The sequence below is a fragment of the Podarcis vaucheri genome, assembly GCF_965113315.1.
Source record: "Podarcis vaucheri genome assembly, chromosome: Z".
NCBI classification, from domain to species: Eukaryota; Metazoa; Chordata; class Lepidosauria; order Squamata; family Lacertidae; genus Podarcis; species Podarcis vaucheri.
In genome coordinates this window covers 24,569,403-24,584,635 of record NC_138758.1, presented here as the reverse complement: position 1 = coordinate 24,584,635, position 15,233 = coordinate 24,569,403, and the positions used below count along the sequence as shown (strand labels likewise).

Here is a 15,233-nt window from a genome sequence, read left to right as displayed (position 1 = left end):
TATTTTTTAAAAATCCTATTCAGGAATAGACCTCTGGGCTCACCCTTTGCCTTGAAAGGTGTTACAGCCAGAAAATCTGCTGCAAATATAAGACCTTTATATAAGTGTTATGCTTTTCTCTACCCCACTGATGCCATGGGGCACAAAAGATTCCTTATTGCTGAGTTACATGGAGGGGGGAAGAGGGAGCAGAGTGAGAAGAGTAGGAGGGGCAGAAGTGGCTGATAAGTAGAGCAAGGACTGGGACGACTCCACCACCCAAATCTATATTTCTGCATCCAGGGAAGCAAGAAGTATTATTAAAGGGCACATCCCAGTGAGCAAAAGCACATGAGAGGCTATGGAGCAGGACTGGTGAGTGGCACAGCCTTGGGTTGTGAATTTTCAGAGCCTAAATGAGTGTCCACTCCTCCCCCCACCCTGTGCCTCTCACCTTGCCCCATGAATTTAGCTGGCCAGGTGGCTGAAAATGTGTGTGATGAGTGGATAGGGGTAATATAGAACTCTTATGCAATTTTTTTTTTGGGGGGGGTTCAGAAAACTTGTAGTGTATGAAGCATCTCTATGTAGCATAGAGACTGTGAAGATGGTCCGGTAGCTGCTTCCAAAAGAAATCAGGTTTTGTCTTTTTTAATATTTATATTTTATTAAGAAATCAGGTTTTATTGACTCTGACATGGAGCACCTCTCCCCGGCACACATTATACTGCAGTGCCAGAAAATGACACCGAAACATTATGAACATCTGCCTAGGAGGAACAGTTTTCTGGAAGCTTCTGATGCAATTTGCAAGCAGCTGAAGCACTGGAAGAAATTATGCTTATTTAGCAAATCAGCCTCTGAGTATAACAAATATGGGAAGGGAAGTGTGAGGGAGATGAACAACAGGAGTATATAAAAGAAAGACAAATGCTTGCTGCTGTTGCTCATTGGGGTCTGCAGCTGCAGCTTTCTAAAGTGGGAGGGAGGGGTATGTCTGTACTAGCCATGTGCCAGGCTTATCCATCTAGTTCTACACAGCTCAGATGCTCTCTTTATGATGCAGCATGTGACTCTTTCACTGGGCTGCTTTGAAGGTAGGTACAGTCTCTCACTTCTGGTCCAAACCAGTGTGCATACCCATTGAAGGTAGGGACAGATTGATATGTCAATTTGTCTTGGATTCTCATATCCCCCTTTTTATTTGTTTGTTTGCTTTAAAAGTCACAATGGAAATTATTTTGCATTTTCATGCAAATTTCACCTAATATTGTACAGCATACAATTTTGCTGTACTGATTTTTGGAAAGCTATTTTCTTAATATAATGTAGTGTTTCCCAAACTTGTGTCTGCAGCTGTTTTTGGACCATCATCCCTGACCACTGGTCCTGCTAGCTAGGGATGATGGGAGGTGTAGTCCCAAAACAGCTGGAGACGCAAGTATGGGAAACACTCATATAATGCATTCCTGCATGTTATTTTCACCAATATATGCATTTATAGGCATATTTTAACTTTGTATATGTATTTTTGTACAAACTACTTAGCTGAAGAACTGCTGTGTTTTGGTTTGAATTGAGGTCCACCTTCAAATGTGAATTGGATCAAATTTCTCCCCACCCCAATGGAGAGTGATGTAACCTTTGTAGACAACACAACACTAAGTGTTGTCTGCTGGCTTGCTGACTGGCTGCAGTAGTTTGTGCCAGAGGGTGAGAACATATTGGGTGAGAGTATGTACCTAGCGGAGATATAAGGTGGCTTGACTGATGGTTTTTCAGTTTCCACGTTACAGGGTTAATGACAATTCCTAATGGCTATATCCAGTGTGATTAATGGGTACTTTGCGATTTCATTTTTGTTTTTATACTGTTTTGAGTGATTGCATATGTATTGTAGTTTTATTTAGTTTCTTTTATAAAAAAGAAACTGTTCACTGCTGGGGGGGGGGTTGACCCATATGTGGCATATAAATAAGGCATAACATAACAAGTGGCCAGTAGGGTTTCTTGTTTTTTAAAAGTTAAAAGTTCAACAACAAGGGCCTCTCATTATGGGAGATTGATTTCCTTTCAGGTAGGTTCAAAAAATCCTTACACACTGTTGGTACATGTGTTTGCCTTGATTGACCACCAAATATACTGGATAAATATTTAACCCTATCAGAGACAGGAGTTGAGGCTACCTGTGCTGATCTCATTTCATTTAAATCCCAGGACACCAGTTCCCAGAACTTGTCTTCCCTCTGTTCCATTATTGCTAGTCCCCAATTCCAGATACTGGGTTTTCAGGTTTATTGTTTTTGAACCTATTCTTGTATTCCAACCTACATTTGATTTTCCATAGATTCCTCAACTGGATTCTTATGAGAATTCCTAATTGTCTTAGCCATAACTTTCTTGGCCGCTTTACATTGACTATCAAACCATCAGTTTTGAGTAGACTTGTTTCAGGTTACATTGTTATTAACTTTAATCCCATAAATTCATTTGAGTTTAGTCCCAAGTAAGTGAGCCTAGAATTGTTGCGTTAACTGAAATAGGTAAAACGGGTTGTATCCAATTAAATCCTCCTCAGAACAGATCAATTGAAATTAATGGAGCCAAGTAGGTCATGTCCATTATTTTCAATGGGTCTACTCTCAGTAGGACTTACACTGGATACAACCCCATGTACCACTAAGGAGAATCTTACCAAATTCTCTATGGTAGGAATCCTGAATACATGTGGCAAAAATGGAAATCTGTGACAAAAATATAATTTTGCCATGCAGTTTCTCCAAAGATCTTTGCACTGTAGCAAAGTATTCAGCCTCATGATTTTGAGTTTAAATTTTTGTTATAGTTTTAATCTGAATACTAAGAGTAATAGATTAAGCAGTTTGATGGGAGAGCCTCTCAGATTACTATTTTGGCATTTTATTGTATTTATTTATGTTAAAAGTGTGTAAGTCCCAAAAGGATGAGACATCTGTGTTCTGAAGTTCAGCTGAAACCATTCTATATATAGACGCTTTTGCACAAGAGGGAAGTGTTGGAAAATTCTTCCTAATCAAACTGAAGCGGTGTCGAAGGGAACAATGTGTGAGCTTGCCAGCTGGATTTTTATACAAGGAGATTGAAAACATAATATAATGGAAAAAGGAAATGGCCCTCTCTTCCATTAAAGACCAGCTACAATGGGGAATACAGTGCTCTGTATATTAGCTCTTCAATTTTTGTAATTCCATTACACTTCTCAGCCCCTTTTGTGAGAGGCATTTTGAAGCCAGATCTATAAAATGTGGCCTATATTTTTCCCCTTGTACCAATAATCAAAACATTCCAACTTCAGGTCATTTCTACAACCCATGCACTGTGTTTGTAGCAAGCAATGCAATTTTTAGATTAACAGACACATACCTTTTTATGGGAGGAGGGGGTACACTGTCTACAGGACAAACATATGAATAGAAATTTCAGAAATATATCCCATATTAAAAAGACAGCAACAACAACCACACACACAAATACCCGATGAAATGCTGCAGAAGCTTAAATACCTCATAATATATCATAAGGTCAATGCAGCATTTATTTGCTTATATCTATTTAGAAGGTGGGGAAAATGACAAAATCTAAAATAAAAAATACATGCACTGACATTTTCCATGGCAGGCTGATAATCCCATGGTTTTCAAAATTGTTACGTTCAGTAGCATTTCATTAGTATACTTTTCATTGTACTTATTATTATGCATTATTAATTCAGATCTGTGCCTAGGAGATGTACAGTATGTAATTATTTCTCCTTTCAAAACATAATAGCTTCACACGGTGCTTGTTTCAGTCATGATATTTCATCTCTGAATGTGCCTTCAAACATTCTGGAGCTCTGACAGTAATTTGTATTTGAACAGAAAAGCTGTCAAGAAGGGGCTGTGCTACTATCCATCAGATTTTTAATCCTGACCATACTTTAATGCCAGCGAGCTGGCTGTCCAAGGCACTAAACAAAGATTGAAATTATGCCTTCTGTTCTTTCACTTCAAAGCTGCAAAGTTAGTCTGGAATCCAATAGACCTTTATTATACTCTATTAATTTCGTATTAGTTCTCGGCTATGCCAGATTCAGCTGAAGTGTCACAATGGTTTAAGCATGCAGCCCTGACTCAGAGATCAAAAAACAGAATCTGTCACTTTCCATAATTTTACAGGCGATTCTACAAATGTAAACCCCTTTTCATCCTGCCACCCTTTTAAGTCTTTAATAAGTTTTCTTCTTCTTCAGCAGTTCTGCAGAATCTTAATATCACTCCCAGAAATACTAAATGATATTGTAACTCTCAGCAATTTCATCAGCAATTTAATTAAAGGGTAATTTATACTTAACCTTTACAAATACCTAGGAACCAGTGTTATTGTTGTTGTTGTTTTTAAAAAGTAGATTTGTGTTCAGGACAGGAGGCAAATTTGTTTGAGAATGGATTTGATAGAACTTTTGGATCATGCTAGATAAACTGAAGCCCAAGAAATGAGACATTCTTGACAGGCAAATTACATGTGGATTATCTTCTTGTTAAAATTTCATCACAGAAAATAGTCTAACTATTAACCATGCAAGTACTTTACATGAGAGATTAGCATATTTCCTTACAAAGGGTTACACTTAATTTGGATGCATTGACTTTTTGCCACACGGGCTGACCTTTATGTCTAATCAAAGTACTTTTATATCCAAATCCCCAACCTTTTATCTCTACTGACAGCTTTTAATTTGAAGGTCCATAATAAAGTCTATTAAAATTCAACATGTGCCAGTAGGATATGGCTGGGCTAGCACAGCTTCAGATATAAAACTTGGACTAAGTCACAGTACATTCTAATGTATATCTATTTTCAGTTTGCTAATGGTCTGGAAGACTGGAAAGGGGTTCATGTTTTATGTGTGATGCAATTAGGTGGTCTTACTGTTTAAGTTCATGCATCATCACATTATGATATAAAATTTAAATGATAGAAGCCAAGGAAAATAATCTGGAGCAAGGACCACAAACATCTGGTCACTGCTACAAGATATGGTCACTGCGACAAGATATGACAAACTATTTCAGCCTATTTTGTTACGTTCATAATTCTTTATTGAGTTTGTCAGCAGGATGCAAAGGTAAAACCAATATGTCAGGAGAAAAGAGTTAACCAACATAAGGTTAATTTGCTTTGTGAGCTGTCATGACAAAAAATCAAGTTTTGGAGGTAATAAAGTCATCTGTGTGGCCAGCAAATCTGAAGGCCAGACACTGTTTATGTCATTAGTACATGCTTGTTATGATAAATATGAGTTGCGGGGGCAGGGGGGCGGTGAATTAATGCAGGGGATTCAACCTTTGCCCCCACCACAGTCCTCCACATACTTAACATTTTCTTGAAAAACACACAAGGGCATGAACAGAGCAGAGTGGGACCATGCTTTTAGCCCCATGCCTATCACAGGGTCTCCTTTTTTTAACGATTGCCCATTGTGCATGGTTGTCTGAATAGACAAAAATCAACATATGAGCTCCTCCTCACTTGTAGGGGTTCCATAGGATCAGGCCCCCACCCCCCACCAAAAAGCAGGTGTTCTGATAGCATAGTCCCCTACAGATGTGGAGAAACAATATAAGGCTGTTGTTCTTTTTCTAAAACAAGGAGACGGAACATTGGATGTGGGCATAAATGTGGGATTCTGTTCTCTCATAGGCCTCGCAAGTGAGTAACGTGCTCAGGGCTTACAATGTTCCTGCGGGGGGGGGGAGGTTAAAGGAAGGCACCATTGCAAGAACATCAACCTTTTTTAAAAAAAGGGGGGGGAGAAAAGAAACGGTTGAAATGTGTCTCTTGGGGACACTTGGTCATTCAGGTGATGATACTGAAAATCAGTATTTAAAGGTGCATAATTAATCCAGGCACAAATGCAAGCAACGATCTAAAGCTCGTGGGATATATCAAGAGCAGCTACTGAACTGCCGCCTGCTAATTAATGCATGACCTTTTAAAACTAAGTCTGGTAATATAGACTGTTAACTGGTCATGATCTGTAGTTATTGAACTGAGATAGATTGCATTTCAGAGACTATTGAAGCAGAGCCTTATTAGGCCATTTGTTAAAATATCTAAATTCTACTTTTAGCACTTTCTCTCTTGACTGGCATGTTTAATATGCGTAGAAATCTCTCCCTTTTTCTTCTTCTTATTTATCCAAGCTTGCTTTCCTTACTAAAATATATTTAAGAAATTTTGGAATACTTGGTTCTAGGTTATAATCCGAAGGACTGGCAGGGTGCGGAAGAGTGGGTGGCAGAAGCCACGGGACATGAGGAATGGGGCAGCAATTTATGGAGTTTTGTGCCTCCCACGAGGCAGGAGCCAGGTCTGGAGGGAGGGGAAGAGTCTGAACAGAAGGAGATGGGGAAGGGGATGCAGGACATGGGGCAGGAGCCAGGGATGGAAGAAGGAAAGAACACATCAGGAGCAGAGGAAGAGATGGTGTCTGGGGTGGAGGCCAGCAGAATCCTCTCCTCTGCTGTCACCTAGCACCAGGAGAAGCTTGAAGCAACAGACACAGAGCAACTTCCATGTAGGAGAAGTTGTAGATTGCTTACATGTATGCTGTCAGATGGGGGTACTTAAGTTTGGGTGGAGGCAGGGTGATGCTGTTGCTCCAACAGTCCAGCTCCAAGCACAAGCCTGTGGAGTGGAGGCAAACTATTTAGTTGCCAGAAGTGTGTATGTGTGTACTGTGTGCCTTAAAAGCTAGTGTGTGTGTTTTGGCAACAAAGAATTAAACTACCAGCCTTATGTCCTCCTTGGGCTGGGTATCCTCAGGACACACACACACACACACACACACACAAACTTGCATTTTCCCCTAATGATGCCTAAGCAAGCAACAAATAGAGAAGTATATACATCTTCCATTTGGGAAACTTTCTGAGGCAATGGAAGGCATGTTGTAATGCAACTGCGGGGAAAGAGGGCTGTAAAAAACACAAATATTAGTTTTTGGACTAATTAATATTGTAATTGTGAGTGGTTTTTTTCTTGTCTGTCAGAGTAGTTTTAATAATAACAGTAACCTGTTATTTAGTAAAAAGCATATACAATATATATATAAAAAAATCAATAAAACCAATGACAACCTTTAAAATTTGAAAAAAGCAGCAGGGGCATTGAACAACTTAAGAATGGTAAACAAAGTCCATTGAGATAAGATTGTCTCTTGCTTCCTGTCTTAACTCAAGCAGTGGAGGGGATACTTTTCCAGATCTTGGGCACTGCAGCTCAAAAGGCCAAGTCCTTGCCTTGAAGAAACACCCCCCCCCCGCAGAAGGTCCAAGAACCCTTTATAAGAACTTAGAAATATGTATGTCATGAACACATGGGCTGAGAGTGGGATCACATCTGCTGTCTCCATTCCAAACCTCTAGAGAAAGGTACTTAATGTGATCTCTTCCATATATAGTTGGAATACAACTCTTATCAGCCTCAACCAGCATATTGAAATGTCAAGCATGGTGGCTTTAGCCCAGCAACATCCAGTGGACATTGTGTTGGCTAAACCTGCTCTAGAAATTAACCCTCTTTCAAGCTCCATGCAATGAGAAGGAGAGCAGGGATGAGCCAAATGGCTCCTACCTCTTCTGCCACATTCCTGTCACCAGCTGCATTGCCTTCCTTACATTATAAATGGAAATTCTGAAGGCAGTGTTCTGGAAGATCATGGTTCTGAGTTGCATAGGGAGTCTATACAGCAGGAGTTCCCTTCCAAACACATGGAAGGTGGCAAATCCTGCTGTGGAGGTCTATAGGACTAGATAGGGCAAATGAGCTAATCATTCCCCTAATACAATTAGTGGGGAAGTTGAATAAATGAAGAGAACTAGAGAGCATTCCTGCAAGATTGGAGATGATGCTGTTAGGGATATCAGATGATTCTGCCAAAAATGGAAAGGGAAGTGAAAATTGCTGTTGTTTGCATGTTTGTCTGTGGTCAGGAACGAAAATCAGTCAAGTGAATATAACTGGTATTCATTCACATCACTAATATTCTGAAGTCTGCAATGAAATTAAATACTTTTTAAACATTTGTTTTGATGTTTCCTTTACAATGAAACAAATGCAAGTTATGTAACTTACATCACTGATTGTGACAAGTTCAGGTTAGAAGGGGCTGTATTGTTACACCCTTAACTGCTGGGATTTGAATGCTGGAAAAATACTCAGACTGATGGCATACTGCATCCCAAAATTCCTGAAAACAGAAAGATAAACCTGAGGGAAGGAAGTCTTCTGATGTAATGTGCAAACATTCATGAGGACCAGCTCTCCATGCCCCCAAGAGTGGCATATTCTTGTGAAGAGGGCTAATGTACAAACTAATACATTTTCAGTGATGAGCCTTGAGCTTTGTTATTGCTAAGGAGGCTAAAGAGATTGCTTCCTGGAAACAGCTTTGAGCTGCTTTTCCAGTAAGCAGACAATTTTGCTGAATTATTTCAGGCCTAGAAAATCTTAGATCAATGTCAAGCATTTTGTACTGCCAGCTAAAAAGATAAAATTATATTAGATGCATAGTTTTGCATACAAACAGTAATGCCATCCCTGTACCTTGGCTGGAATCCAAAGAGCTGTGCTACTTGCTGGTGTGATCTTAACCATGTCTACTCAAAATTGAGTCCTGTGGATTCAGTGGGGCTGAATGACTAGACAGGACTAAAACCCATGGTGGATGATTCAGAGCTGGGTACAACCCAGTCTGCTTTGCAGAAATTACAAGCAGGATTGCTAATTTTGAAAAGAGAAAGAAAGAAACTCTGGCATGTTGAGAAATGTATGTCCAGTGCTGATGTTCTAAACTCTGGAACAACCAACAACCAGGTTCTCTGTGACAACTTGGTTGTTCCTATATATGTGAGTAGCTAAACTGGCAGCTTCCTTCTAACACACCTCCTATGCATTGAATGTTTCTGCATAATTTCTTAATTCCCATTCTCCTCCTCTTTCTTGAAATAGCTGCAAGCAACTGAGAAAAACCTTTTAAACAGATGTCTTTATTTTCTGCCACATGATTTAGTAACAGAGCATTCCTAAGAAGGGTCCTAAGAGGCATGGGGCCGTCTATGGACTGTTGCAGGTGCAAGGTGCTTTGTCAGCTCCTGGCTGTTACCCCTGAGAGACACAAGTATGCACGCACCCCAAATTCCCTATTTTAGGACTTTCTGCAGGCTACCATCAGTGGGAGGACCACCACTGTTAGTATGCCTAGAGGGGAGCCATCTCCACCAGTGCCACTCCTCTTTACCAGTCCGGTGGAGAGGTGGCTGTACTGTACCCTACCACCACTACCACTACCACTCAGCTATCAACATGGTGGGTGGGTAGGATTGCAGCCTAATAATACTAAAAATTGACAGGCAAAATAGAAACCTCTGCTTCGGGGGGGGGTGGAGCTTTTTGGCTTAAAAAAAAATATTGGAGCTCTAAGCTGCAGTCATGAGTTTCCCCAACTAAATAAGAAGTAATCAACAATACAAGTCATAAACCTCAAAAGGGCCATATTGAGCTCCTTCTGCGTAGATGGTGGCTTATGGAGCTATACCAGAGGAGCAAATGCAAGATGAAAGCAGTTTTATAAAATGATGTTCTATGCAAATAGATCTCTAATTCAGTGTTTCAAATTTTAAAAGATATATTAATGATTTAATCAAGTGTTAGTAGCCTCTTCAGCTTCTGCCAGTAATGACAAGAGTTTCCTTTCTAATGTTCACTTCCTGCTGTGCAAATCGGGATTTTAACAAACTACATTAGCTGCAGGCTCTTTGACATGGCATCACACTGAGATAAACACAATTAACAAGATCTATTTAAATGTTCTTTCTTCTGCATTTATTTATTAATGGGTTTTAAGACTTCTGACAATTTCTTTTTACAGTTTTCTAAAGTCTCTGTCTCCTGGACCCATTTAATCTGAAACATTCCTTATTTGGAGCACTATACCCAGAATCTATGAAGCTCTGGGCATTAATGGAAGGTGATCCCCTCCACCAATGTCACAAGTCTTACCTAACAGGTTATATTGCCTTTCCTTATCACTAAAGTGAGGGATGGGGAATATGTGGCCCTCCACATGTTGTACTAGAACTGCTGTCATCTCCAGAAAGCAAGGTCAACACTCAGAGATTATGGGAGTTTTAGACCAGGAATGGGGGACCTGTGGCCCTTCAAGCTGTTGTTGAACCATAACACTCATCATTCCTGACAATTGGATATGCTAGTTGTGGCTAATTGGAATTGTACTTCAACAAGTGGGATCATCTTAAAAGATGGTCCGGGTTGCGGGCAGGCTCTCAACCCAGTTCCCCCCAACCTGGCATGGGCGGAGTAATACCCTCACGCCTGGGTGGCACCACAATCACCCCAGACCAATTGGCCATTCATTTTGAGTGGGGTGATTGGGGGGGGGTATAAAAGCGACAGCGCAATGTGTACCAAGCACCTGCTTCACGCTGCTGAACAGAGCTGGGGATCTTCCTCATCTGCATCGTTTGAGGCCGTAGATGATTAAGCTTACAATTTTCTTTGCCTTATTTACTCACTTCTTTTACCCTTCTTTTATCTAGCCTTTCCTTCTGGTGCCTGAACCTCCCTCCCCAATCTCCCCACAGGCTCCACCGCCTGCATGACAATTGGCTATGCTAGTTGTGGCTAATGGCAATTGTAATTCAACAACATCTTCAGGGTCACAGGTTATCCATTCCTGATCTAGGTAAATTGGTTAGTTTGCAAAAGAAGTTTGATCTCAGCTTCCAACTGGAAATCACTGAGCCCCATTTAAAGTTAGCAACCTAAAGCATTTGCCCAATGCCTTAGGTACAGTTGCCAACTCTATCTAACACTTAAAATGTATGACAAACCACAGGCTGCAGTTTTTAATACACTTGCTTAGATGAAAGTCAAATTGAATTCATTGGAATTTGCTTCTCAGTAAATTATCAGAATGATATCACACTATAGCGTAGATAATATAGTTGTGCTGATATTGTAAATAATAAATACAGTGACAGCAAACCTCTGCCCTCCCCGCAGATGTTCCCAAACTCTGACTCCAACCAGCCTCAGCCAGGATGGCCAATGGTCAGGAGTGGTGGGAACTGCAGCCCAGAGACATTTGGAGGACTGTTCCGCATTCTTAAACTAGTCAATGCAGTTAGTTTACAATTATTGGACAATTTTTTGACCCCATCTGGAGCTAAGGACTCACAGGCTCCTCATCTGGAGGTTCACATGTTGTCCATTACACTTGTACAGAATGGTATATGCCCCCTTTCCTCAAGAGCATGACAACTGCATCAATCCATCAAATATTTCTTAGTAATCTCACCACTGACCATTCACTCCTCACTTCTTATCTAGATGCTGTCTGATCTGGGGGCTATCACAACATTTTGTGGGAGCAAGATGGAGGCTCCCTACAAGGAGGTTAAGGGGTGATATGATAGCCATGTTCAAATATATAAAAGGATGTCACATAGAGGAGGGAGAAAGGTTGTTTTCTGCTGCTCCAGAGAAGCGGGCACGGAGCAATGGATCCAAACTACAAGAAAGAAGATTCCACCTAAACTTAGGAAGAACTTCATGACAGTAAGAGCTGTTGGACAGTGGAATTTGCTGCCAAAGAGTGTGGTGGAGTCTCCTTCTTTGGAGGTCTTTAAGCAGAGGCTTGACAACCATATGCTAGGAGTGCTCTGATGGTGTTTCCTGCTTGGCAGGGGGTTGGACTCGATGGCCCTTGTGGTCTCTTCCAACTCTATGATTCTATGATTCTATGATTCTAAGGTTTTACAGTCCATGAGTTCTGATCTTCCTGGGCTTTAAACCTCCACAACAGCCCCTTCTCAAGGCAGTCACCCCCCAACTTGTAGGCAGCAATGGAGTAGGGTGGAACTTTTGGAATCATCCCCATTCTCCCCCATATGATGACACTAGTACAAGGAATTATAATGCCTGAAGAAGGTAATATTCTCTGCTTGATAGGTGCGCATTAATTCTATTTCTGTAGATTATATTTATTCATGATCATCAAAAGGAGTTTATTATTCCAATATTTGGCTTTCTAGAGTTAAACTAAAAGCTTATAAGTCAAAGTCTGCGGTAGAACAAATGTGAGCACAGCCAGGATTTGTTTTTTTTTAATGAAAGGAGTTTGTATTGCAAATACACTAAAATATATGGATCATAATATTGATGAGTGTGATGGTCTCGCTTCAAGCTGAGAAGGACTGTTCATGTGCTGCAAGGAGAAACTGTGAGATGCACACCATTTTTAAGTAGTAGATGTCTCTCTCACACAGATTTTTGAACAAAATTGTATCTAGGACAGATGGAATGTCTATATGTTGATTTATTATAAGATTCAGGCATCTTCAGCTAATTAACAATGAAGGGACAGATGTCTTAGTTGTGCATACCCCACCACCATCACAAGAAGAAGTGAAGCAGATTATTTAAATGCATGGTGCTTGTTTTTACAAAGTAGGTGGCTTATTTAGTTCAAAAAAATGTATTTTATTCACCAGGGCTTGATCCTAAGATAACCTATGAAAGTTTAACAGAAGGAATGTTTCCTGTCTCCTCCTTCCTACCATAGCCTACTGTGAGCAATGAAAACTTTGTCATGGAGCAGTGGTCTTCAGGTGAAGGATGGGCTAGGAAACAATCCTTCTGTTAGGGTGCAATGGTCCAATGCTGATTTTGGGTAAATCCATCCTCCCCCAGCAACCCCCATCAAGCATTGTTTAGTGGTGCTCTTTGACTAGGGACGTAAGGAGGCAGCATTTTCTGTTCCATCCACTGTTGATCACAATCAATAGCTATACTGTTTCTGTTCAGCTATACAGTTGGTCATCTGACAAAAACCTATATCATTCATCTCACTATCTGCAATAGCCAAAATGTATGTAATTAATGTCATTTCAATGGAAGGGAAATGTCAAAAACTTTACAGAAAGTAATATAATTATTCACATAGCATATGTGGGCAAAAAAATAAAAAAAATGATGTGTGTGATTTCCATTCCTCGCCTTTGATGAAAATGCAAATGGCAGAAATTTCCACTCCCCATTTCTGTTTCTGGTACAATTCTCTGACATCCCTACTCTTGGCCCTTCAGAGAGGCTTTTTGTATTTGAACTTTGATCATGCCTCTTGTTTGGGTGGATTGAAGATAAAGAGGAGTGTGAGAGACACTAGTATACTGCACAAAGAGGAAATTTGATTCCCCCCCCCTACTGCATTTTCCTCTGGCCCTGCTCACCATGTGGCCTTTGGAAGGCTGCGCAGAAGGGAATGTGGTCCTCAGGCTGAAAAAAGTTTCCTCACTCCTGATCTGCATCAAAAAAGAGTGGGGAAGTAGGTTGAAAAAGAGGCATCAATTTTGTAAGTTAGGACTGTTCAAGACCTTCCATTGTTGAATTTGTTATCTCTAGATCTTTCAGACCTGAGCTGGCCCTGGAACACTTTCTCACTTTCTGATTGTGTGTAGTGTTGCCCAACAGGTGCATTACTTATACTTGTTGTGAAAAGTGGATGACCTAGATGGTCAGTGTAGTGCCAATCTTCTACCACTGGCAAAAGCAACCGAGCTGTAGTTGTCTGTTGAGACGCCACTTATTCTAGCTGATTCTTCTTGCAGTAAGCCGCAGGACCCAAGATGCTGCATGAGTGGGTAGATCTCGCCTGAAGTAGGCCATAGCTTAGTGGTTCACATTATGTGTTGCATGTCCATTTTTAGCTCCTGGCAGCTCAAAAGAATCTTAAATAAGAATATAAGAAGAGCCCTACTGGATCAGGCCAATGGCCCATGAAGCCCGGCATCCTGATTCCACCGTGGCCAGCCAGATGCCTGCAGTAAATCTGTAATCAGGACATGAGCTGAAGAACACTCCCCACTCTTGTAGTTTCCAGCAACTAATAGCTAAAAGCATATTGCCTTCAACCATGGAGGCAGATCATTGCCTCCAAGGTCTATGGAATGTAGCCTACATCGTGGCTAGTCGCCATTGATGGACTTATCCTCCATGAATTTGTCTAAACCTTTTTTTAACGCCATCCAAGTTGGTGGCCTCCTGTGGGAGTGAATTCCATAGTTTAGTTATGTGCTGCACGAAGTACTTTCTATTGTCTGTCCTGAATCTTCAAATATTCAGCTTCATTGAGATGTCCACAAATTCTAGTCTTAGCTGAGAGGAAGGAAAACCTTTTTCTCGTCACTTTCTCCATGCCATGAATGATTTTATGAACTTCTATCATGTCACCCCTTACTTGCCTTTTCTCAAAACTAAAATCGCTTGTATCCACCAAGACCTTTACTCTGCTATTATAGCAGATGGATCTCATGGGGTTTCCATAGCACAGTATAGTCCTGTTGTGTTGGATGAGTTTCAGTTGGTAAGGCTTGAGAATGTAGACAAGGCGCTCGGATTGCCCAGAGTGACCACTTGCAGCAGGGAGGCAACAGCTGGCTGGGTCAGGGAGGTGACCAACGCCTCTTGATCAATCAATCAATCAGTCAATCAATCAATCAAGAAAAGTTCTTACATGCAGTTTAACAGCTGTAGATTCCACTGTAACAGTTCATATATCACCAGAAGCTCTTTCCTTTCCCTTCCTTCCTTCCTTCTTTTTTTTTTGGGGGGGGGGTAGTCACCTGTTTTTCTTGAAAGGGTTAGTTTGTCCTCCCTTCAACAGTCACATTACAAGCCTACTTCATTGTTGTCCAGTGCCATGGAGAGTGGTAAATGCATTCTCCGAAACACCCAGAAAAATGGTCATTTAACATTTCCCCCATTCCAATCAATGTGCAACAGGTGATGCAATTGTTCTTGTTATTCCTTTCAAAACAATCTTTACATTTCAATCAAGGTGAGTGACACAACAGTGTAGTCCAATACTCACTTTCAGTTTGTCAAGGAGTGGCTATGGATCAAATACTGTTAGTGAGAGGAATTGATCACTGTATAATTAGTGCCAGTGGACACGTGCAGCAGCTATGAAAGAACTCAATTAAGCATGCTGACAGCAAGAACAGCAATGACTCAGACAATGAAATCTCCCCCTCAGGAGACTGATTAAATTCTTCCTTGGGTCAGGGGAAGGGAGGGGTGGTGGGGGTGATAACCTTATAAAAATAAACAATATTTTTATAAGGCAGTCCTGAGAGCTCTTGGTTTAGCCC

At 40.8% G+C, this 15,233-nt stretch overlaps 1 long non-coding RNA gene across 1 annotated transcript in view; it reads left to right on the top strand.

Annotated features, from left to right (window-relative positions):
- The first annotated feature begins 974 nt into the window (after positions 1–974).
- LOC309524129 overlaps positions 975–15,233 on the top strand; it is a 208,473-nt gene continuing 194,214 nt past the window's right edge. Inside the window, exon 1 of the long non-coding RNA XR_014215811.1 lies at positions 975–1,076. This is a non-coding gene — a long non-coding RNA (uncharacterized lncRNA). The remainder of the gene's footprint in view (positions 1,077–15,233) is intronic.